Genomic DNA, 26,930 nt, shown 5'->3' on the forward strand with positions numbered 1-26,930 from the left:
CCTTCAGTCACCATAAAGTGACATTTTTCCCAGTTTAAAACTAGGTTGGTCTCTTGGCATCTTTTCAAAACAAGTGCTAGATGGTTAAGGCAGGAGGTGAATGAGTCTCCAAATACTAAAAAGTCATCCATGAAGACTTCCAAAAATTTCTCTACCATATCTGAGAAGATAGAGAGCATGCACCTCTGAAAGGTTGCAGGTGCATTACATAGACCAAAAGGCATCCTTCTGTAGGCAAACACTCCAGAAGGACATGTGAATGCTGTTTTCTCTTGGTCCTGAGGATCTACTGCAATTTGGTTGTAACCTGAATAGCCATCCAAAAAGCAATAATATTCATGACCTGCTAGTCTCTCTAACATCTGGTCTATGAATGGTAAAGGAAAATGATCCTTCCTGGTGGCTGTATTGAGCCTTCTATAGTCAATACACATATGCCACCCTGTAACGGTTCTTGTAGGAACCAGTTCATTCTTTTCATTATGAACCACTGTCATGCCTCCCTTCTTGGGGACAACATGGACATGGCTCACCCAGGGGCTATCAAAAATAGGATAAATAATCCCAGCCTCTAGTAACTTAGTGACCTCTTTCTGCACCACCTCCTTCATGGCTGGATTTAGCCGCCTCTGTGGTTGAACCACTGGCTTAGCATCTTCCTCTAATAGGATCTTGTGCATGCATCTTGCTGGGCTAATGCCCTTAAGATCACTTATGGACCACCCAAGAGCTGTGTTGTGTATCCTTAGTGATGTGTGGAAAACGATCCAACACAAAACTCACCGGCAAGTGTACCGGGTCGCATCAAGTAATAATAACTCACATGAGTGAGGTCGATCCCACAAGGATTGAAGGATTGAGCATTTTTAGTTTAGTGGTTGATTTAGTCAAGCGAATTAAGTTTTGGTTGAGTGGGTTGTATTTAACAGAAGCTAGATTGCTTGGAATGTAAAGAGAGAAGGGGAAATTGCAGTAAATTAAAGAGCAGGAAAGTAAACTTGCTGAATCTTAAAGAACAAGAAATTAAATGACTGAAACTTAAAGTGCAAGAAATGTAAATTGCTTGAATATAAAAGGGACTTGAGGACTGGGATTTCAGAATCTAAGCAAAGAGAAATTGAATTGCCACAATTAATAGAGCAGAAATTGAATTAGAAGCAATTAGAACTCAAACAGTAAAGAAATTAAGTGCAGCAAAGGTTCACAGAAGAACCAAAGGAAATTGGGATCTCAGGACTTCAGAGACTAGGTAGCAAAGCCTAGATCTCAATTGCCTTCCCAGATCCAAGTTCTCAAAGCAATTGACAAGAAATTGAAGAAGAAGCAGTAAAGGAAATGAAATTGAATTCAATTATAAAGAAGAGAAATTAAAGAGCTCTTGAGTGGAGATTGAGACAGAATTTCCTCAATTCTTAACACCCAAAACTCAAAACAAGGAAATTAAAAATGCCCAAGCAAGAACGAGGAAGAAGAGAGATCAATTCTCCTCCCCAATTCTCTGAAATCTCAGTGAAGACACCAAGAGAAGTTCCAAAGTGCAAAAATAAAATTCAAAGCTCAAAGAAAGTGCAAAATTCCAAAATCAAGTAAAACGTCCTAATTACATCAAACTAGCTCCTATTTATACACTTTCTATTCTTGGATCTTGGGATTTGGATGGGCTTTTGATTTGGTGAAGAAATGAATTTTATTGGATTTTTAATCCAATTTTAGCCCAAAAACAATAGCTTCCAGGAGGCTGCCCTGCCCTTGTGGAGGGCAGGGCAGAAAATTGATGCGTGGTGCGTGCGTGGTGTGGGCGTGGTGCAGGCTTGGTGCGCAGGATGCTACCCTGCCCTCGCGGAGGGCAGGGCAGAAAAATTTGGTGCGCCAGATTGGTGCCTTGGTGCGCTGCTGGTGCTGCCGAATGTTGCTTTGGTGCGCCAGATTTGTGTGCTGGCCGTGCCACAACAAAATGCTGCCCTGCCCTCGCGGAGGGCAGGGCAGTGTTTCCAAACTGAAGTCCCGTGTTCGAAACTTGGATGCTACACACGCTACCCATTTTCCTTGGCTTTCTTGGCACCATAATGAAGCCTAGTTCCTTGCTTCCTCCTTGTCCCATGTTCAACTCTTGTGGCAAGCATTGGTAGGCATTTTTCTTTGATTTATTTTCCATGAAGGCCCGATACTGCCCTTGTGGAGAGCAGGGCAAGGTTTTGTTCTTCTTGATTCCAAGGCACAGATTTGTGCTCTGCCCTTGTAGTGGGCAGAGCAGAGTTGCCTTTCATGCTTTGTTCCCTTATGTTGCCCTCCTAGAGGGCAGTGTGCCCTTGTGGAGGGCAATGCTTGCTTCCCTCCTTCATAAGCCACGCCTTTTTCTCCTTTGGCCACACTTTCTTAGGCTACGCTTTTCTTTTATTCTTTTCCTCACCTACAATAAACCAAAACAACCACTCCAAGTATCACTAAATTCACAAGGCTTATAAATCAATTAAAATTCAATTAAAATTAGCTTAAACCTCATGAGTTAACATTAATTTCATGGTGGTTGTTTGATTTAAAGAAGTTATGCATTTTCACTCCAAATCAAGTGAAATTAGCTTGAAAAATGGGTATATGATGACTTGTCATCACAACACCAAACTTAAATCTTGCTTGTCTCCAAGCAAGCATCAAATTTAAGAGCAATTGAAATGAATAAGAAAAGAACACATATCCTTATTAGGCATATAGCAGAACTTGATTTATGGGATCTTTATGCAGACAATGATAACTCAATTATTGTTGCTGTTACATAATATACATCTTTCCTCAAAGGCTTGCTAAACTTGCTGTTATAAGACTTACTTTTTAATTACTCCCTTGCTAACTTTTCTTTCTTCTAATGCTTAACAAGCTTATTATTCTTTTGGAGGTTTGGTGTCTAATGTTGCAGTAGTAGCCTTTGGCTTTATTTTTTTTTCTTTTACTCAACATCTTTCCACCACAGACACATTGCTCACTAATTTTTCCTAGGATCATTGATGCCCAGCATCTCTTTGGATAACTAAATGTTCTGTATCTAAGTTGCTCTTTATTGTGGACTTTCAATTGGCCATCCCAAATCAGTTGATCTAAGTGACCGGGTTTTAAAATACCCCTTAGAATCTACTCATCCAAGCATATCTTAGTACAAGAACACCACAGGCATATGTCCTAGGGTCCAAGCTATTGATGTCCAACCTTTATTCTTTGTTTTTCTTGCCACTTTGGCTTTTTCTTCTTCCTTTTCTTTCTGTTTTTGTTACCAAGGGCTTTTTCTTTATTGATAAGAGTCTTTATAACAGCAAGCTAACTTACACTTTAATGAAAATGATATTATGCAACAATTATTTCAGGAGTTATGCATTTAATCAAACACATATACCACCATTAACTTCCATTCTTACTTATGCAACATTAGATATTTCACTTTTCAATTCAAACAATTCTCTTTTATTCACGCATGTGGGAAACAAAACAAAATTCAGCTAGGTGATGGATAACAAGTATTATGCAGATTTAGCATACTTAATCAAACAACTTCACTTGCAACTAGATAAACACTTTAGCAGGATATATAATGGTTTCCATGTTCAAAACAATTCACAGCAGCAAGGATTAAGTTTAGATACAACCTTTGAAGTTGCAGCCCTTTGATTTTTCCTTCTGCTGTGTTTTCTTTGAGTTAAAATGCACAATATCTTCAATTGTTGACTCATGTCCTGCATAATTCTCAAAGTTGCTTGCTTCTCAAGCCCTTAATTACATGGTTAGTATGCATAAATTAAGTGTGGCTCTTGGATTTATTTAGGTGTTGGGGACACCAAACTTAATTGCTTGCCACTGTCTCTAATGCAACAAGTTAACCATATGTGAAACCTTGTGTCCTTGCTAAAGGTTAATGAAATTAAAGCTAGAAAGCAATTAAACAGTCGAATAATGTGTTTGGTTGCTTGGAGCTAGCATCATGCAAGAGGTGAGAATGTGTTTTTAAATGATATTTTTGGTGGAACACCAAACTTAGAATCTTTCATTCTCCCTTAAATTGTTTTGGTGTGCAATACCAAACTTAGCTCCTTGCAATGCATACCAATTATTCAACATTTTTATTGAAAAAGCTATAAAAAGAAAACTACCTCAGGTTGGGTTGCCTCCCAACAAGCGCTCTTTTATTGTCACTAGCTTGACATCTTCTGTTCTGCTGATCATGGAGGTTGAAAATCACAGTGCCTTAGCTTGTCTTTCTTCACTGTGAACTTCCTTCCGGTTTCCTCTTTGATGACCTCTATAAATTCTTGTGGAAGGATCTTAGTCACAATGTTGTGATCAGACAAATGTGGGGACACCTTCATGGTTTGAATATTGATCATCACTCGATCCCCTAGTGAAAATTTTCCAGTGGGGATTTTCTGCTTTTCTTTAGTTCTATCCTCTGTCTCTCCTTGAAAGAATTCCTTGTTGTGTTCTTCTAGGCTGGTACTTCCTTTGTCCAGTATTTTCTCATTGTCCTCTATGATCCTTTTCCATCCTTCCTTCTTTGTAGCATCTTCGTTGTTGGTTGGTTTGCCTTCAATGGTTTTGAGGAAAGTATTTGGTTTCTTCTCACCCATTTCTACAAAGTACTTCGCCAGTTGAGCTATCTGCTCCTCAATTCCTCTGATTAACATCTCTTGGTTCCTTGTTGTTTCCTCTTGATGTTTCATCATTCTCTCTATTAGGATCTCCAAGTCTGTGATTCTCTGAGAGTCTTGTGAGATTAGTTGGTTATGAGATGTTAAAGGTTGGAAGAGTGGGTGTGATAGTGGCATGTAGTGGTTGTTATTGCTATAATGGTGTTTTTGCTGGTTTGAGAAGTTGGGGTTGTTATAATTGAAGTCCCTTGGTTTGTGATTTTGGTACTCGTTCCTTCTCCAGTTGAGATGAGTTTGGGAGTGTATGTGTTGTGAGTATTGGCTTTGAGTGGTATTAGTGGGTGGGTGATGTTGATTGTTTGTGGTCATGGAGTTGCCCTGGTGGGAACTTCCTTGTTCTTGATGTTGAGACTCCCTCATTCTCAGATAAGAATGGGGTCTCCATGGTGGAAATTTGGCATTCACTGCAGCAGACAGCTCCATGTTTTGCTGTGGTTGATGATGTATTTGTCTGTTTAGGTCCTTGAATGCATTCACCCCTTCAATATTCATCACTTCTTTTTCTGCGATTGCATTCTGTGGTTCCTCAAATGAATGTTGGTTGTTGACTCCTTTGTCATTGAAGTTTGCATTTCCTTGGGCAGTTGTTGTTGCTTTGAGTATACCATCTGAGAAGTAGTCTAATGCTCTTCTTGTTTCTGGGGTCAATCCTTCATAAAAAGCTCAGAAGCCCACTTTATCAGTTACTTTCTTGTATCTTTCCCATGCCTTAAAGAGTGGTTCTTCTTCTCCTTGTGTGAATAGATGTTCCTCTTCTTTCGACTGGATGATCTGTCTGGATGAGGTGAATTTGGCCAGAAATTTGGTGACCAAATCATCCCAACTAGTGATACTTCCTTGGGGAAAAGTTTCAAACCATTGTGCAGCTTCACCCTTTAATGAGAAAGGGAATAACAGGATCTTATAAGTGTCATGATCTGGACCATCGGTTTTGACTGCATTACAAGTCTTCAGAAAAGTGGATATGTGCTGCTGAGGATCTTCCGATGGATTTTCGTCATAAGAACAATTGTTCTTGATGAGTATAATAAGTGGTGGCTTCATGTCATGATACCCTTTGTCTGTAGAAACTCACACACAAACAATAAAGGTGACCAAACAACAGCACGCTTGAGAATTGAGTGTATTTAATTGAGATAACTTGTTAGCGAGTTAATAGAGGCAATTTCTCAAACAGTTAGTATGTTAGTAAAAAAAATAAAGAAAAAGTGCTTGATCTAGACCTCCACTTCACTTAATCATTGTCAATCTATTTCAATCCCCGGCAACGGCGCCAAAAACTTTATGTGTGGAAAACGATCCAACACAAAACTCACCGGCAAGTGTACCGGGTCGCATCAAGTAATAATAACTCACATGAGTGAGGTCGATCCCACAGGGATTGAAGGATTGAGCAATTTTAGTTTAGTGGTTGATTTAGTCAAGCGAATTAAGTTTTGGTTGAGTGGGTTGTATTTAACAGAAGCTAGATTGCTTGGAATGTAAAGGGAGAAGGGGAAATTGCAGTAAACTAAAGAGCAGGAAAGTAAACTTGCTGAATCTTAAAGAACAAGAAATTAAATGACTGAAACTTAAAGTGCAAGAAATGTAAAGTGCAGTAACGTAAATAGCAAGAAATGTAAATTGCTTGAATATAAAAGGGACTTGAGGACTAGGATTTCAGAATCTAAGCAAAGAGAAATTGAATTGCCACAATTAATAGAGCAGAAATTGAATTAGAAGCAATTAGAACTCAAACAGTAAAGAAATTAAGTGCAGCAAAGGTTCACAGAAGAACCAAAGGAAATTGGGATCTCAGGACTTCAGAGACTAGGTAGCAAAGCCTAGATCTCAATTGCCTTCCCAGATCCAAGTTCTCAAAGAAATTGACAAGAAATTGAAGAAAAAGCAGTAAAGGAAATGAAATTGAATTCAATTATGCAGAAGAGAAATTAAAGAGCTCTTGAGTGGAGATTGAGACAGAATTTCCTCAATTCTTAACACCCAAAACTCAAAACAAGGAAATTAAAAATGCCCAAGCAAGAACGAGGAAGAAGAGAGATCAATTCTCCTCCCCAATTCTCTGAAATCTCAGTGAAGACACCAAGAGAAGTTCCAAAGTGCAAAAATAAAATTCAAAGCTCAAAGAAAGTGCAAAATTCCAAAATCAAGTAAAAAGTCCTAATTACATCAAACTAGCTCCTATTTATACACTTTCTATTCTTGGATCTTGGGATTTGGATGGGCTTTTGATTTGGTGAAGAAATGAATTTTATTGGATTTTTAATCCAATTTTAGCCCAAAAACAATAGCTTCCAGGAGGCTGCCCTGCCCTTGTGGAGGGCAGGGCAGAAAATTGATGCGTGGTGCGTGCGTGGTGCGGGCGTGGTGCAGGCTTGGTGCGCAGGATGCTGCCCTGCCCTCGCGGAGGACAGGGCAGAAAAATTTGGTGCGCCAGATTGGTGCCTTGGTGCGTTGCTGGTGCTGCCGAATGTTGCTTTGGTGCGCCAGATTTGTGTGCTGGCCGTGCCACAACAAAATGCTGCCCTACCCTCGCGGAGGGCAGGGCAGTGTTTCCAAACTGAAGTCTCGTGTTCGAAACTTGGATGCTACACACGCTACCCATTTTCCTTGGCTTTCTTGGCACCATAATGAAGCCTAGTTCCTTGCTTCCTCCTTGTCCCGTGTTCAACTCTTGTGGCAAGCATTGGTAGGCATTTTTCTTTCATTTATTTTCCATGAAGGCCCGATACTGCCCTTGTGGAGGGCAGGGCAAGGTTTTGTTCTTCTTGATTCCAAGGCACAGATTTGTGCTCTGCCCTTGTAGTGGGCAGGGCAGAGTTGCCTTTCATGCTTTGTTCCCTTATGTTGCCCTCCTAGAGGGCAGTGTGCCCTTGTGGAGGGCAATGCTTGCTTCCCTCCTTCATAAGCCACGCCGTTTTCTCCTTTGGCCATACTTTCTTAGGCCACGCTTTTCTTTTATTCTTTTCTTCACCTACAATAAACCAAAACAACCACTCCAAGTATCACTAAATTCACAAGGCTTATAAATCAATTAAAATTCAATTAAAATTAGCTTAAACCTCATGAGTTAACATTAATTTCATGGTGGTTGTTTGATTTAAAAAAGTTATGCATTTTCACTCCAAATCACTTACTTAGGATGCAAGAAAGTGCATAAAGACTACTAAAACAAGTGAAATTAGCTTGAAAAATGGGTATATGATGACTTGTCATCACTCAGCACCTGAATTAGTGCTTTCTCTTCCTGTGGATTTAAAGCAAAGTTTATGATCACCGAAAAAGTGTCACCTTCTCCCAGAAATGCATATTTCATGGATGGTGGTAGTGGTTTGAGCTCGGGTTTAAGAGGTTTATCCTCTTCCTGAGGAATTTTCAGAGGTTCTTTTATTTCCTCTGGTTCCTCCAAATCAGGCTGAAAATCTTTAAAGATGTCCTCTAGTTCTGATTCGAGACTCTCAGTCATATTGATCTCTTCCACCAAGGAGTCAACAATATCAACACTCATGCAGTCATTTGATGTGTCTGGATGCTGCATAGCTTTGACAACATTTAACTTGAACTCATCCTAATTGACTCTCAGGGTTACTTTCCCTTTTTGGACATCAATGAGAGTTCGTCCAGTTGCTAGGAAGGGTCTTCCTAGAATGAGGGTTGCACTCTTGTGCTCCTCCATTTCCAGCACTACAAAGTCAGTGGGAAAGGCGAATGGCCCAACCTTGACAATCATGTCCTCAATTATGCCTGATGGGTATTTAATGGAGCCATCAGCAAGTTGAAGACATATCCGGGTTGGTTTGACCTCTTTAGTCAAGCCAAGCTTTCTGATAGTGGATGCAGGGATTAGGTTGATACTTGCCCCAAGGTCACATAGAGCTGTCTTGGTACAAGCACCTTTTAATGTGCATGGTATCAGAGAGCTTCCTGGATCTTTAAGCTTCTCTGGTAAGCTTTTCAGAATGACTGCACTGCATTCTTCAGTGAGAAAAACTTTTTCAGTTTCTCTCCAATCCTTCTTATGACTTAAGATCTCTTTCATGAACTTAGCATAAGAGGGTATTTTCTCAAGTGCCTCTGCAAATGGGATTTTTATCTCAAGAGTCCTAAGATAATCTGCAAAGTGGGCAAATTGTTTATCCTGTTCCGTTTGGTAGAGTTTCTGAGGATAAGGCATCTTGGCTTTATATTCTTCAACCTTAGTTGCTGCAGGTTTATTCCTTACAGAGGTGGTTGGAGGAGCCTTCTTAGAGGGGTTACTATCAGCACTGCAGGTGTCTGATCCCTTTGTAGCGTTTGAACGCCAGGATTGGGTGCTTTTTGGGCATTGAACGCCAAATTACAACCCTTTTCTGGCGTTTGAACGCCAGATTTGGCTATCCATTGGGCGTTTAACGCCACGTTCTTACCCTTTTCTGGCATTTGAACGCCAGAATCATTCCTCTTTGGGCTCTTACTGTCCTCAGAGGGATTTTGGGCAGTGGGTTGGTCATCCTCTGTCAGTTGTTCCTTTCTTGGATTTTTGCTGCTTTGAGTTGAAACATTCAATGTCTTCCCACTCCTTAATTGAATAGCTTGGCATTCTTCTGTTATCTGTTTAGATAGCTGCTGTTTTGCCTGATCCAATTGTGCTTCCATATTCTTGTTAGCATTTTTAGTGTCTTGGAGCATTTCTTTAAATTCTGCTAATTGTTTTGTCATAATAAGTAATTTCTGATTAAGTTCAACAATATGTTCTTGAGGATTAGGATCAGTAGTTACTGCCAAAGCCTCTTCTTTTAAAGAGGACTCACTGCTTGAGTATAGATGTTGATTTTTAGCAACCGTATCTATGAGCTCTTGAGCCTCTTCAATCGTCTTCCTCATGTGTATGGATCCACCAGCTGAGTGGTCTAGAGACATCTGAGCTTTTTCTGTAAGCCCATAGTAGAAGATGTCTATCTGTACCCACTCTGAAAACATTTCAGAGGGCATTTCCTTAGCATACCTTTGTACCTCTCCCAAGCATTATAAAGGGATTCATGATCCTCTTGTTTAAAGCCTTGGATGTCCAGCCTTAGCTGTATCATCCTTTTTGGAGGGTAAAATTGATTTAGGAATTTGTCTGATAACTGTCTCCATGTTTTTATGCTTGCTGTGGGTTGGTTATTCAGCCACCTCTTAGCTTGATCTTTCACAGCAAATGGAAACAGTAATAATCTGTAGACATCCTGATCCACTTCTTTATCACGTACTGTGTCAGCAATTTACAAGAACTGTGCCAGAAACTTAGTAGGTTCTTCCTGTGGAAGATCGGAATACTGGCAATTTTGCTGCACCATGATAATGAGCTGAGGATTTAGCTCAAAGCTGCTTGCTTTAATGGGAGGTATATAGATACTACTCCCATATGCAGCTGTAATGGGGTTAGCATATGACCCCAGAGTCCTTATGGACTGTTCATTTCCACTTATGTCCATGATGGAGAAAAGGGAATTGATATGAATTACAATTAAATTATATTTTAAATTTTTTTTATTTAATTAAAAATAATCAAAAAAATAAAACAAAATAAATTGAAGATAAAATAAAACTTTCGAAAATTAGAAGGAAATGCAATAAAAGAAAATTGAAAACTAAATTAATTAATTGATTAAAAAGATTTTGGAAAGAGCAATAAAAAAGATATGATTGAAAACTATTTTGAAGAAGATGTGATTAAAAAGATATGATTGCGATTAAAAATAAAGATATGATTGAAGAAATTAAAAAGATATGATTTGAGGAGATATGATTGCAATTTAAAAAGATATGATTTTGAAAATCTTTGACTAAATTAATGCAAAATTTCGAAAATTATGAGTAAAATAAGGGAAAGATATTTTTTTGATTTTTTAAAATTTAATGAGGGAAGAGAAAAACAACAAATCTACACTAAACTTAGAAATTTTAGATCAAAATAAAGAGAACAAACAAGAAAACTTTGAACGTCAAGATGAACACCAAGAACACTTTGAAGATCAAGATGAATACCAAGAACAAATTTTTAAAAGATTTTTAGGTGAATAAAAGCACAAAAGACACCAAACTTAAAATTTTTAGAAAATCAAACACAAATTTTCGAAAACTTAAAGGAAAACACAAGGAAGACACCAAACTTAGAATTTTTAAAGATCAAGAAAGGACTAGGAACATGAAAATTCGAAAATTAAAAGAAAATAAAAGCTTGCAATTGACACCAAACTTAAAATATGAAACTAAACTCAAATAAAAGACTCTAAACCAACAAAAATAAAATATTCCTAATCTAAGCAATAAGATAAACTGTCAGTTGTCCAAACTCGAACAATCCCCGGCAACGGCGCCAAAAACTTGGTGCACGAAATCACAATCACACTTTTGTAATTCCGCACAACTAACCAGCAAGTGCACTGGGTCGTCCAAGTAATAGTGGCTAGAGGATGGCTAGAGTTCATCCAACACTCTATCATTCCTACTAGCAACCGATTTGAAGTGACTGTAGATCGGGCTATCATGATCCATAGCATCATGATTGGAGAGGAAGTGGAAGTTCATGAGATTATACCTCTAGAACTATACAAGGTTGCTGATAAACCTTCTACTTTAGCAAGGTTAGCCTTCCCTCATCTCATCTGTCACCTATGCAATTTAGATGGAATTGTCATGGAGGAAGACATCCTCATTGAAGAGGACAAGCCCATCACTAAAAAGAGGATTGAGCAAATAAGAGAGGACAAGCCCATCAATAAAAAGAGGATTGAGCAAATAAGAGAGCCCACTCATGGACCTCAATAAGAGCATGAGAAAGTACCTCATCAAGAAATCCCTGAGATGCCTCAAGGGATACATTTTCCTCCACACAACTATTGGGAGCAACTAATGATAGAAGCACCAAAAGCACTAAGGATGGAGCACCAAAAGCACTCCATTATCCTCCATGAAATTAGAGAGGATCAAATACCCATGAGGGAAGAGCAACAAAGGCAAGGAAGAGACATAGAGAGGAAGAACTAGCCGCCATCACTAAGGTGTACCCGTTCTTTGATTTCCTTGTTCTTATTTTTCTGTTTTTTGATTTTTATGCTTTATATGCTATCTATGTTTGTGTCTTCATTACATGATCATTAGTGTCTAGTGTTTATGCCTTAAAGCTATGAATAATTCCATGAATCCTTCACCTTTCTTAAATGAAAAATGTGCCTAATTACAAAAGAACAAGAAGTACTTGAATTTCAAATTTTATCTTGAAGTTAATTTAATTATTTTGATGTGGTGGCAATACCTTTTATTTTCCTGAATGAATGGTTTAACAGTGCATATTTTTGATAGTGAAGTTTATGAGTGTTAAAATTGTTGGCCGAGAAATGTTATTGATAATCTGAAAAATCATGAAATTGATTCTTGAAGTAAGAAAAAGTAGTGAAAAAGAAAAAAAATGGTGAAAAAGAGAGAGAGTGAGAGAAAGAAAAAGGAAAAATAAGCAAAAAAAGCCAATAGCCCTTTAAACCAAAAGGCAAGGGTAAAGAGGATCCAAGGCTTTGAGCATTAATGGATAGGAGGGTCCAAAGGAATAAAATCTTGGCCTAAGTGGCTAAATCGAGCTGTCCTTAACCATGTGCTTGTGGCATGTAGGTCCAAGTGAAAAGCTTGAGATTGAGTAGTTAAAGTCACGATCCAAAGCAGAAAGAGTGTGCTTAAGAACTCTGGACACCTCTAACTGGGGACTTTAGCAAAGCTGAGTCACAATCTGAAAAGGTTCACCCAGTTATATGTCTGTGGCATTTATGTATCCGGTGGTAATATTGGAAAACAAAGTGCTTAGGGTCACGACCAAGAATCATAAAGTAGCTGTATTCAAGAATCAACGTACTGAACTAGGAGAATCAATAACACTATCCAAAATTCTGAGTTCCAATAGATGCCAATCATTCTGAATTTCAAAGAATCAAGTGAGATGCCAAAACTGTTCAGAAGCAAAAAGGTACTAGCCCCGCTCATCTAATTGGGACTAAGTTTCAATGATATTGTGAGATTCATTGTATATTCTCTTCTTTTTATCCTACTTTGTTTTCAGTTGCTTGGGGACAAGCAACAATTTAAGTTTGGAGTTGTGATGAGCAGATAATTTATACGCTTTTTGGCATTGTTTTTAGGTCGTTTTTAGTATGATTTAGTTAGTTTTTAGTATATTTTTATTAGTTTTTATGAAAAATTCACATTTCTGGACTTTACTATGAGTTTGTGTGTTTTTCTATGATTTCAGGTATTTTCTGGCTGAAATTGAGGGACCTGAGCAAAAATCTGATTCAGAGGCTGAAAAAGGACTGCAGATGTTGTTGGATTCTGACCTCCTTGCACTTGAAATAGATTTTCTGGAGCTGCAGAAGCCCAATTGGCACGCTCTGAATTGTGTTGGAAATTAGACATCTTGGGATTTTTAGAAATGTATAATAGTTCATACTTTACTCGAGATTTGATGGCTCAAAGTGCCGTTCCAAGTCAGCATAAAAATTCTGGCGTAAAATGCCCAAACTGGCATAAAAGCTGGAGTTAAACACCCAAACTGGCACCAAAGCTGTCGTTTAACCCCAAGAGAAGCCTATGCACGTGAAAGCTTCAATGCTCAGTCTAAGCACACACCAAGTGGTCCTCGGAAGTGGATTTCTGCATCATTTACTTAATTCTATAAACCCTAGGTTATTAGTTCTCTATAAATAGGACCTTTTACTATTGTATTTTCATTTTTGGATCATCTTTTGTTCTTTTGATCACTTTCGGGAGGCTGGCCATTCGGCCACGCCTAGACCTTGTTCTTATGTATTTTTAACGATGGAGTTTCTACACACCATATATTAAGGTGTGGAGCTCTGCTGTTCCTCATGAATCAATGCAATTACTACTGTTTTCTATTCAATTCAAGCTTATTCTTGTTCTAAGATATTTACTCGTACTTCAACCAGGTGGATGTGATGATCCATGACACTCATCATCATCCTTCCCTTATGAACGCGTTCCTGAAAACCACTTCCGTTCTATCTGCGAGAGCTTGAGTGTGTATCTCTTGGCCTCCTGGTTCACGACACTCTCCTGACAATAGAACTTCCATTCCATGCAATCAGAGTCTTCGTGGTATAAGCTAGAATCACATGGGCAGCATTCTTGAGGTCCAGAAAGTCTAAACCTTGTTTGTGGTATTCCAAGTAGGATCTGGGATGGGATGACTATGACGAGCTTCAAACTCGCGAGTGTTGGGCGCAGTGACAGTGTGCAAAAGGATCAATGGATCTTATTCCCACATGATCGAGAACCGACAGATGATTAGCCATGCGGGAAACCGTAGAGGACCATTTTCACTGAGAGTATGGATGGTAGCCATTGACAACGGTGATCCACCTACATACAGCTTGCCATGAAAAAGAGTATGAATGATTGGATGAAGGCAATAGGAACAAAGAGGCTCAGAGGGAACAAAGCGTCTTCATACGCTTATCTGAAATTCCCACCAATGAATTGCATAAGTATTTCTATTCTATTTTATGTTCTATTTCATTCTTTTAATTATCAAAACCCCATAACCATTTGAATCCGCCTGACTGAGATTTAAAATGTTTTCATAGCTTGCTTCAAGCCGACAATCTCCGTGGAATCGACCCTTACTCACGTATGGTATTACTTGGACGACCCAGTGCACTTGCTGGTCAGCTGCACAAAGTTGTGTATCATGTTTTGTGTACCAGTGGGGGTAGAGGAGTTGTATAATGGGAAATAGTGAATGGATGTGAGTGGTGAATAGAATATGGAAAGGTGTGAAGAGAAGTGAGAGTGAGTTGGGGTAGGTAAGGATCCTGTAGGGTCCACAGATCCTGAGCTGTCAAGGATTTCTCATCCCTGCATCTTTCTGGCATTTAAACACCCTATGTGTGGCATTTCTAGCATTAAATGCCAGGCTGATGCCCCTCTTTGGCGTTAAACGCTAGTCTGGCTGCCAGTTCTGGCGTTTAACGCCCAGAATGCTGCCAGACTAGGCGTTAAACGCCCATTCTGCTACCCTTACTAGCTTTTAACGCCAGCCAGACACCAGGCACCAGACACCCTTTTCTGGCATTAAACGCCAGTCTGTGTGCCATTTCTGGCGTTTAACTGGCGCTTAAATGCCAGTATGCTCGCCCTTCAGGGTGTGCTAATTTTTTTGCTATTTTTGATTCGTGCTTTAATTTTGCAGCTGTTTTCGTGACTCCACATGATCATCAACCTAAAGAAGACATATAATAACAACGGAAAATAAAATAAAAGAGTAATTAATATAGATAAATAAAATTGGGTTGCCTCCCAATAAGCGCTTCTTTAATGTCAATAGCTTGACATGAAGCTCTTACAGAGCTTCACAGGTGCTCAGAGCATGGTTATGGCCTCCCAACACCAAACTTAAAAGTTGAGTGTGGGGGCTCTGTCTGACTCTGTATTGAGAGAAGCTTTTCATGCTTCTTCTCCATGTTTACAGAAGAAGATCCTTGAGTTTTGTACACAAGGTAGTCCTCATTCAATTGAAGGACTAACTCTCCTCTGTCCACATCAATCACAGCACTTGCTGTGGCTAGGAAGGGTCTTCCAAGGATGATGGATATATCCTCATCCTTCCCAGTGTCAAGGGTTATAAAGTAAACAGGGACGCAAAGGCCTTCAACCTTCACTAAGACATCCTCTACAAGTCCATAAGCCTGTTTCATTGATTTGTCTGCCCTCTCTAGTGAGATTCTTGCAACTTGTACCTTAAAAATCCCTAGTTTCTCCATTACAAAGAGTGGCATGAGGTTGATACCTGACCCCAGGTCACACAGAGCCTTTTCAAAGGTCATGGTGCCTATGGTGCAAGGTATTAAGAACTTTTCGGGATCCGGTTTCTTCTGAGGTAATGTCTGCTGAATCCAGGTATTCAGTTCATTGATGAGCAATGGAAGTTCATCCTTCCAAGTCTCATTACTAAATAACTTGGCATTCAGCTTCATGATTGCTCCTAGATACTGAGCAATTTGCTCTTTAGTAATATCTTCATCCTCTTCAGAGGAAGAATACTGAGCAGAGCTCATGAATGGCAATACTAAGTTAAGTGGAATCTCTATGGTCTCTATATGAGCCTAAGATTCCTTTGGTTCCTCATTAGGGAACGCCTTATTGGTCAGTGGACGTCCAGCATGGTTTTCCTCATTGGAAATCTATGCTTTTTCACTCTCTCTAGGATCGGCCACTTTGGATATGGTTATGGCCTTGCACTCTCTTTTGTGATTCTCTTCTGTATTGCTTGGAAGAGTATTAGGAGGAGTTTCAATAACTCTTTTACTCAGCTAACCCACTTGTGCCTCCAAATTTCTGATGGAGGACCTTGTTTCATTTATGAAACTGAGAGTGGTCTTAGATAGATCAGAGACTATGTTTTCTAAGCCAAAGAGGCTCTGCATAGAAATCTTTGTCTGTTGCTGATAAGATGATGGAAAAGGTTTGCTATTGCCAAACTTATTTCTCCCACCATTATTGTTGTTGAAGCCTTGTTGAGGCTTCTGTTGATCCTTCCATGAGAAATTTGGATGATTCCTCCATGAAGGATTATAAGTGTTTCCATAGGATTCTACCATGTAATTCACCTCTTCCATTGCAGGATTCTCAGGGTCATAAGCTTCTCCTTCAGAGGGGGCTTCTTTAGCATTGTCGGATGCAGATTGCAATCCAGACAGATTCTGAGAAATCATATTGACTTGCTGAGTCAATATTTTGTTCTGAGCCAATATGGCATTCAGAGTATCAATCTCAAGAACTCATTTCTTCTGAGTCATCCCATTATTCACAGGATTTCTTTCAGAAGTGTACATGAATTGGTTATTTGTAACTCTCTCAATGAGTTCCTGGGCTTCTGCAGGATTTTCAGACATTTCAGACAGACCATCATAGAATATGCATACGATGCTCCATTTTGGAAGCATGTCAAAAGGACAACTTTTGGTTAATTGCTTGTATCTTTCCCAAGCTTCATAGAGGGATTCACCATCCTTCTGTTTGAAGGTTTGGACTTTCACTCTAAGCTTGCTCATCTTTTGAGGTGGAAAGAACTTGGTCAAGAAAGCATTGACCAGCTTGTCCCATGAGTTCAGGCTTTCTCTAGGTTGTGAGTCTAACCATGTTCTAGCTCTGTCTCTCACAGCAAAAGGGAAAAGCATAAGTCTGTAGACCTCGAGATCAACCCCATTGGTCTTAACAGTATCACAGATTTGCAAGAATTTAGCTAAGAACTGATGAGGATCTTCCAATAGAAGTCCATGAAACTTGCAATTCTGCTGCATTAGAGAAACTAATTAAGGCTTAAGCTCAAAGTTGTTTGCTCCAATGATAGGAATTGAGATGCTTTTTCCATAGAGGTTGAAAGTTGGTGCAGTATAGTCACCAAGCATCTTCCTTGCATCTTTAGCATTGTTGAAAAAGATTTGATTGAAAAAGATTTGCTTTTAAAAAGATATGATTGAAAAGATATGATTGAAAAAGATTTGATTTTTTTTTAAAAATTGATGACTTGACTAACAAGAAATTAAAAGATATGATTCTAGAATTCAAAGATTGAACCTTTCTTAACAAGAAAGTAACAAACTTGAAATTTTTAAATCAAAACATTAATTGTTAGCAAGGATTTTTGAAAATGTGGAAAGATAAGATTTTAAAATTATGATTTAAAACTTGAAAATTTGACCAAAAAAAAATTGAATTTGAAACAAAATTACCTCCCCTGTGTCATCCTGGCGTTTAACGCCCAGAATGCTACCTCTTTGAGTGTTTAATGGCCAGCCAGATACCCTGGCTAGCGTTTAACGCCAGAATTCCCTCCTTACTGGGCATTTTTCTAAACACCCAGCTTTTTCTTTGTGATTCCTCTGCTGTATGTTCTGAATCTTCATTTCACTGTATTATATACTTGAAAAGAGATATTTTTTATTTTTAAATTTTTAATGAAAAGAGGTGATGCCAGGGAATCTTGGCTAGTTTTACTAACCATTTTTTGTATGCTTTAGGTTGGTTTCATGCATTTTCTTAGGAAATAAGCAAGTATTTGGTTGAAAATGCAATCATACCATGATTCAAGAAAACATTGTGAATTTTGAATGATTTCATGAGAATTATGCATAAATTGAATGATAAATGGATGATGCATGATCCCATGATTAAGAGCAAGACTTTGATGCACTTTGCTTGATTGATTTCAGGCCAAAAGAAGAAGAGAAGAGCCACGTTAGTGGCTACGTTAGTTACACTAATGTGGGCACTAACGTGGAAGGAAGGAAAGCCCCAACGTTAGTGAGAAAAGTTAGTGGCATTAACTTTGAAGAAGGAGAGCATGGAACGTTAGTGGAAAAGGGGAATGCCACTAACGTTTGCGAAGCAAAGAAGGCCTATGTTAGCTTCCACATTAACTACATTAACGTGGAAGTTAACGTGGAAGGAAAGGGGTATATGCCAACGTTAGTGGAAAAAGTGAGTGCCACTAACGTTGGCGAAGCAAAAAGACCCACGTTAACATCCATGTTAACTAAGTTAACGTGGTAGTTAACGTGGAAGGAAAGGGAGATGCCAACGTTAGTGGAAAAAGTGAGTGCTACTAACGTTGGCGAGGCAAAAAAAGACCCACGTTAACTTCCACATTAACTAAGTTAACATGGAAGTTAACGTAGGCAAAAGTCCCACCTGGCAGCCTAACCATGCCTTCTTCAAACACGCATAACTTGAGCCACAAAGCTCCAAATGAGGTGATTCCAGTGGCATTGGAAAGTAAGATTCTAGAGCGTTCCAAGAATATATGGCACTACATGATTGACACTAAATTTGAGGGAGAAAACCTGCCCCGAAAGTGCAAAGATGAACATGGTATCAACCTGTAGTAAGGCCAACTGACCTCTTCACCTTCCAAAAAGTGTAACTCGAGTTATAGAGCTCCAAATGATGCGCTTTCAAAGTTGTTGGAAAGTACACATCTAGAGCTTTCTAACAATATATAATAGTATGGAGTGGACATTGATTTTGAGCTCCAGAACCTGGAAATATTAAGCCCTTGGTCGCTAGGGTTATCGGGACTCACGTTTTCCATTAACACTAGCGACTATGCCAGTGACCATGTCCACTTCAAATGAGCATAACTTTAGTTATAGAGATCTAATTGAAGTGATTCCAGTTGCGTTAGAAAGCTGACATTCAGAGATTTCCAACGATATATAATACTATATAGTGGGCATGAAATTGGAGCACAAACAAGAGGCATCTTTTAAGCCCCCAAAACACCAACTGGGCAGCAAGTGCAACGTTAGCCACAATAACTTTAGCACTAACGCCACACTTGTAGCGTTAGTGTGGCTAACGTTAGCACTTGGACCTCAACTTGATTCACTTCTCTTTCAAGGACCACCCAACCTCAAGGAAGCAAGCCCACAAGTGTCAACCAAGCAAGCCCACAAGTGTCAACCAATCAAGGCCACAAGAAGCATCTAAAATAGGAATTTTCATTTAATTGTAATTTGCTTTTAATTTCATTTTGTAATTTAGAAGAGCCTATTTAAAGGCCTTAGTTTTTACTTTGAAAAGGGGGGGATGGGACTGATTTTGGAATTGGGGGATTGAAGAGGGGTCTTCGGACTCCCTCCCCTCACACACTTTTCCTTCTCTTTCTTTTCTTTGTACTTTTCATTTATGAATTTTGAAGTTGTCATTTTAGTTTTAATCTTCATCTTTACTTTTATGCACTTTCTTTCTTTTCTATTTTGGTAGAGCAATGATCAACTAACTCTTTCCGATGGGTTAGAGAGCTCTATTGTGATACAATGGATCAATATTAGTTTTCATACTTCTTCTTCTATCTTTTCTCTTGATTTTACTAGAGAGCTTTCGATCTTCATCCAATTAGGTAGTTATCTTGGAAAAGAAGCTATTCATACTTGGATCTCTTCTGATCCTTGGAAGAGGAATGAAGAGATCATGCTAGAAATGCTTTCTCATGCTGGACCAAATTGGGTTTGGATGGATATGTGACTATAATCCTACCAACACTTGATTTGGAAATGCATGTGGTATAATCAGTGACCATACTTCATCTCTTCTCATGAGCAATTGACCAAGGAATTGGCTATTGATCAAGATTTGAGAGATTGAATTCCAAGGAATTGGGATCCAATCACTTAAGATTGCCAAGGAGATCAATGAATGCATTAATTGAGGAAGAAGATGAGAATGAACTTGATCTGGAGGATTGCAATATCTCTTGATCCCAATGTTCATTTTATTTTTAGTTCTTACATTTACTTTTCTTGCCATTTTACTTCTCTGCACTTTATTGTTTTCTTTACATTTATGCCATTTACATTTCCTTGTTGCTTATCACTCCAATATGGTTCGTCTAACTAGGATAATCAATTAACCATTGATTGCTTAATCCGTTAATCTCTGTGGGATTTGACCTCACTCTTTTGTAAGTTATTACTTGACGACAGTTCGGTATACTTGCCGAAGGAAGATTTGTTGAGAGACATGTTTTCCGTGCATCAAGTTTATGGCGCCGTTGCCGGGATTAATTGTGATTAACAAACTGCTGGTTGATTGATTTACTAGATTAGACACTTTTCTTTTGTCTTTGTTTTCTTTTGTTTCTTTATTTTCTTTTGCTAATTAACTGTTTGTGATATTGCCTCACTGGGAATTTCCTCATCTGTGACAAGGGGAAATCCAAATCTCTTTTATCTTGGTGATTGTTGTTTGGTACAGAGTATTTTGAAGAAAAATGGAGTATAGATCATCTTTTGGTCAATCAAGTTACATGGGATACTTCTCACTACCACAAAATAATTCATGTTATTATGATAATGGTGGTTGGGAATATCAAGAACATGAAATTGGGTGCTTCCCAGGGCCACAAAATGGTCCATATTTTGGTGAAATTGATCACTACTCAATTTGTGGCTGGAAAGATCAAAATCAAAGAGATTTCACTCATTCATACCCCATTCATCAAGAGCCATCACCTCTCAATTATACAACCTCACCTCCAAGTTTTACACGCCTAAATTCTTCATCATTTGAGTAAGCCTCAGCACAAAGGTCTATCCAAAATCCATACAATTCATTTCATCATCCACAAAACTCAATCCACTACCCACAAGACTCATACCAATTTCAGAACACACAACCACAAAACAACCAACCATTACAACCTACCCAACCTCCTTTAGATAGACTTGCTAGGATGGAACTCATCCTTGAAGAACTCAAAAGAAGTAGAGAAGAAGATATACTCACTAGGATAGAACTCCGCTTTGAAAAAATAATGAAGACAATCGAAGAGAAGAAAATAGCAGAAAGGGACCATGAAGAAAAATTGAGACAGAATGCACAACTCTATTCTGAAGAACAATTTATTGAAGAGTTGAAATCACAAAGAGAGACCACTTCACTCCCTTCAGAAATAGAGGAGTGCATTCAACGGTCAAGAACAAGGGATGAAGTCAATCAAGGGAGCCCACACTCCAATGAAACAGAGAGTTGCATAAAGGGTGAGTTCATTGAACCACCAAGTCAAGAAGCTCTTGATGAATAGGATGCTCCAACCATCAAACAACACCCAAGTCCTGAAATCAAGGTGGTGAAGGCAATCAACAAAAGCACCAAAAAGAGGATGGTAACCAAGAAAAGAAGGACAATATCCATGAAGAAGAAAAGGTCAACCAAAAGCCATCCCACCACTACCCCAACAAGCAAGTTTCCTCAAGCTAACAACAAAAGAAAGCTTGCCGGGGAGAGGCACTCGAAGCAAGGGGCATTAACTGGCTCCTCTTTCATCTTGAGGTCATTCCTCTTAACAAACTGGAAGAAGAGAAAGAAAGTTATGAACAACATGTCAAGCTAATGACATTAAAAGAGCGCTTGTTGGGAGGCAACCCAACCGTAGGTAACATTTTCTTTCCTAGCTTAGTTTACTTTCAATAATTTGGCATATGATTGCATTCTAAGTTTGGTGTTGCCATGCAACAATTTCATTCTCAATCTTCACTAGGTACTTGCAACATTCTAAATTGAGAGTGTCACACTAAGTTTGGTGTTGCCACTTATTTTTCATGCAAGGTACCAAGCACACCACTTATTAATGCAATCAAAATGTCTTTGTTTGTATCTCTTGTGCCTTTATTGTATCCTTAATCTGGCTTGCTAAAACAAATGCATACTCACACTTCATTCTAAGACATTCATGATCCATCATAGACTCCATCACCACTGTTTTAATTGTTGCTTGAGTATAAGCAAGCATTCTAAGTTTGGTGGGGGAAGGAAAAGAATAGGAGGAAAAGGGAAACAACAATGAAGATAAACTATAAGGTGGTAAAGTTAATTTCTCCTCTTAATTATTTCCAACACTTTAAAATGCATGATTGTCTTCTATTTTCTTTGTATGCATGTGTGATTACTCCTTGTGAATAAGCATAATTTGATATTTGATTTGTGACATGTTGCTATGATATCATGATTATCATCTTGAGTTTTACTTGTACCCAATATCTTTAAGAATGCAACAAAGAAATCATTCTTTTGAAAGGAAAATGTTGAAGAATTTTATAAATCATGGGGCAAGCAAAAGATTAAGAGGAGTAGAGGTTTTGATTGTATGATTGTGTATTGAGGTTGCATGTTTGTGAAAACTTGCATGGGAGCTCATAGACAGGAAATGAAGTTTAGAGAAGTATTATGGAATTTCTCAAACATCTATTGATCCAAGAAGCAGTAACAAAAGAAAACAAAAGAAAAAGAAAGACAAAGAACAAGCCCAAGGCTCTGAGCATCAATTTCTAGGAAGAAAAAGAAAGAAACAAGAACTCAAAGAGTTATTGTCCTAGTTAAATGCTTGTGGTGGATTTGTATCAAAGAGAGAGGCTTGAGCAAGTAAATCCTAAGGGGTGTTTCAACACCTAATACCTTAGACCAACTGGTTTGGAAATATTGATTGAAAGCTTATCTTAAAAAGCCGCTTTGATAAATGACACCTAGAGTCGAGGCCAAATTCCACAAGGAAAGAAAAATGCTAGAAAATAAGTGCTACTTCAAGGTGACAATCTATAAAGAGATTTCCATAATATCATTTGAATGAAAGTCCTAAGATCTAAGACTTCCAAAATGTAAGGACTAATGAGAACTGGAATCCTTGCATAAGCATACAAATTAGAGTTCACCCCACTGCCACTTAGTCACTTCACCCACTAAGGCATCATAAGCAATTCTTCAATACATTCCAATTAAAGAGAATTCTTTGTGCATAGTTCTTTTCTTGCTTGGGGACAAGCAAGCTTTAAGTTTGGTGTTGTGATGCCAGGGCATCTTGGCTAGTTTTACTAGCCATTTTTTGTATGCTTTAGGTTGGTTTCATGCATTTTCTTAGGAAATAAGCAAGTATTTGGTTGAAAATGCAATCATACCATGATTCAAGCAAACATTGTGAATTTTGAATGATTTCATGAGAATTATGCATAAATTGAATGATAAATTGGATGATGCATGATCCCATGATTAAGAGCAAGACTTTGATACACTTTGTTTGATTGATATCAGGCCAAAAGAAGAAGAGAAGAGCCACGTTAGTGGCTACATTAGTTACACTAACGTGGGCACTAACGTGGAAGGAAGGAAAGCCCCAGCGTTAGTGAGAAAAGTTAGTGGCATTAACTTTGAAGAAGGAGAGCATGGAATGTTAGTGGAAAAGGTGAACGCCACTAATGTTTGCGAAGCAAAGAAGACCTACGTTAGCTTCCACGTTAACTACATTAACGTGGAAGTTAACATGGAAGGAAAGGGGTATATGCCAACGTTAGAAGAAAACGTGAGTGCCACTAACATTGGCGAAGCAAAAAGACCCACGTTAACAGCCACGTTAACTAAGTTAACGTGGTAGTTAAAGTGGAAGGAAAGGGAGATGCCAACGTTAGTGAAAAAAGTGAGTGCCACTAACGTGGCGAGGCAAAAAAAGACCCATGTTTACTTCCATGTTAAGTTAACGTGGAAGTTAACGTAGGCAAATGTCCCACCTGGCAGCCTGACCATGCCTTCTTCAAACACGCATAACCTGAGCCACAAAGCTCCAAATAAAGTGATTCCAGTGGCATTGGAAAGTAGGATTATAGAGCTTTCCAAGCATATATGGTACTACATGATTGACTCTAAATTTGAGGGAGAAAACCTGTGCCGAAAGTGCAAAGATGAACATGGTATCAACCTGTAGTAAGGCCAACTGACCTCTTCACCTTCCAAAAAGTGTAACTCGAGTTGTAGATATCCAAATGATGCGCTTCCAATGGGGTTGGAAAGTAGACATCTAGAGCTTTCTAAAAATATATAATAGTATGGGGTGGACATTGATTTTGAGCTCCAGAACTTGGAAATATTAAGCCCTTGGTCGCTAGCGTTATCGGGACTCACGTTTTCCATTAACACTAGCGACTATGCCAGCGACCATGTCCACTTCAAATGAGCATAACTTGAGTTATAGAGATTCAATTGAGGTGATTCCAGTTGCGTTAGAAAGCTAACATTCAGAGCTTTCCAACGATATATAATACTCTATAGTGGGCATCTGGGCAGCAAGTGCAACGTTAGCCACAATAACTTTAGCACTAACGCCACACTTGTAGCGTTAGTGTGGCTAACTTTAGCACTAACTTTAGCACCTGGACCTCAACTTGATTCACTTCTCTTTCAAGGACCACCCAACCTCAAGGAAGCAAACCCACAAGTGTCAACCAATCAAGGCCACAAGAAGCATCTAGAATAGGAATTTTCATTTAATTGTAATTTATTTTTAATTTCATTTTGTAATTTAGGAAAGCCTATATAAAGGCCTTAGTTTTTACTTTGAAAGGGGGGGGGGGACGTGACTGATTCTGGAATTGGGGGATTGAAGAGGGGTCTTCGGACTCCCTCCCCTCACACACTTTTCCTTCTCTTTCTTTTCTTTGTACTTTTCATTTATGAATTTTGAAGTTGTCATTTTAGTTTTAATCTTCATCTTTACTTTTCTGCACTTTCTTTCTTTTCTATTTTGGTAGAGCAATGATCAACTAACTCTTTCCATTGGGTTAGAGAGCTCTATTGTGATACAATGGATCAATATTAGTTTTCATTCTTCTTCTTCTATCTTTTCTCTTGATTTTACTAGAGAGCTTTCGATCATCATCCAATTGGATAGTTATCTTGGAAAAGAAGCTATTCATACTTGGATCTCTTCTGAACCTTAGAAGAGGAATGAAGAGATCATGCTAGAAATGCTTTCTCACGCTGGACCAAATTGGGTTTGGATGGATATGTGACTATAATCCTACCAACACTTGATTTGGGAATGCATGTGGTATAATCAGTGACCATACTTCATCTCTTCTCATGAGCAATTGACCAAGGAATTGCTATTGATCAAGATTTGAGAGATTGAATTCCAAGGAATTGGGATCCAGTCACTTAAGATTGCCAAGGAGATCAATGAATGCATTGATTGAGGAAGAAGATGAGAATGAACTTGATCTGGAGGATTGCAATATCTCTTGATCCCAATGTTCATTTTATTTTTAGTTCTTACATTTACTTTTCTTGCCATTTTACTTCTCTACACTTTATTGCTTTCTTTACTTTTATGCCATTTACATTTCCTTGTTGCTTATCACTCCAATATGATTCGTCTAACTAGGATAATCAATTAACCATTGATTGCTTAATCCGTTAATCTCTGTGGGATTCGACCTCACTCTTTTGTGAGTTATTACTTGACGACAATTCAGTATACTTGCCGAAGAGAGATTTATTGACAGACATGTTTTCCGCACATCAAGAGAGAAAAACAACAAAATAAAATAAAACATAAAAATGCAAGATTAAAACAAGTAATGCATGCAAGGACACTTTGAATGTCAAGATGAACACTAAGAACACTTTAAAGATCATGATGAACATCAAGGACATATTTTTGAAAATTTTTAAGAAAAGAAAGACATGCAAGACACCAAACATAGAAATTTTTAATGTTTAGACACTATGGATTTGAAAATGCATATGAAAAACAGGAAAAGACATAAAACAGGAGAATTTAAAGATCAGAACAAGGAAAATCATCAAGAACAACTTGAAGATCAATGAAGAACACAATGTATGAATTTTTTTTCGATAACTTAAGAGAATTAAAAAACATGCAATTGACACCAAACTTAAAATTTCACACTAGACTCAAATAGAAAACACAAAATGGTTTTGGTTTTTATGATTTAATTAAATTTTTTTGTATTTTTTGAAAATAAAAACAAAAAGCTTAAAATATAAAATAAAATTACCCAATCTAAGCAACAAGATGAACCGTCAGTTGTGCAAACTCGAACAATCCCTGGCAACGGCGCTAAAAACTTGGTGCACGAAATTGTGATCACACTTTTCACAACTCCGCACAACTAACCAGCAAGTGCACTGTGTCGTCCAAGTAATACCTTACGTGAGTAAGGGTCGATCGCACGGAGATTGTCGGCTTGAAGCAAGCTATGGTCATCTTGTAAATCTCAGTCAGGCGCATTCAAATGGTTATGAGATTTTGATAATTAATAGATAAATAATACTTAAAATAAAATAGAGATACTTATGTAATTCATTGGTAGGAATTTTAGATAAGCATTTGGAGATGCTTTGTTACTTCTGAACCTCTGCATCACTATTACTTCCATCCAATCATGAGCACTCCTTTCCATGGCAAGTTGTAAGTTGGTGGATCACCGTTGTCAATGGCTACCATCCGTCCTCTCAGTGAAAATGGTCGGGCTACGATTCTCACCGCATGGTTAATCGTCTGTCGGTTCTCACTTGTGTTGGAATAAGATCCATTGATCCTTTTGCGTACTGTCACTGCGCCCAACAGTCACGAGTTTGAAGCTCGTCATAGTCATCCCCTCCCAGATCCTACTCGAAATACCACAGACAAGGTTTAGACTTTCTGGATCTCAGGAATGCTGCCAATTGTTTCTAGCCTATACCACGAAGGTTCTAATCTCACTGATTTGAATGTTCTGTTGTCAGGAGATGCTAGTCAAACATATGAATCAGAAACCCAAGAGAATATACTCAAGCTGGCATCCAATGACTATGTTGAACATCATGTAGACTGCTTGTGGTTGTCAGGCACGCATATCTTGGCTAAGCGAGTACTGAAGATAG

The 26,930-nt window shown here is 38.5% G+C and overlaps 1 non-coding gene across 1 annotated transcript; it reads left to right on the forward strand.

Annotated features, from left to right (window-relative positions):
- The first annotated feature begins 16,657 nt into the window (after positions 1–16,657).
- On the forward strand, positions 16,658–16,765 carry LOC112804301 (small nucleolar RNA R71). The gene has a single exon (XR_003202915.1). It is a non-coding gene; the product is annotated as a small nucleolar RNA R71 (small nucleolar RNA).
- The last annotated feature ends 10,165 nt before the right edge of the window (positions 16,766–26,930 follow it).

This window comes from Arachis hypogaea, chromosome 5 (assembly GCF_003086295.3).
Source record: "Arachis hypogaea cultivar Tifrunner chromosome 5, arahy.Tifrunner.gnm2.J5K5, whole genome shotgun sequence".
In the NCBI taxonomy this organism is placed as follows: Eukaryota; Viridiplantae; Streptophyta; class Magnoliopsida; order Fabales; family Fabaceae; genus Arachis; species Arachis hypogaea.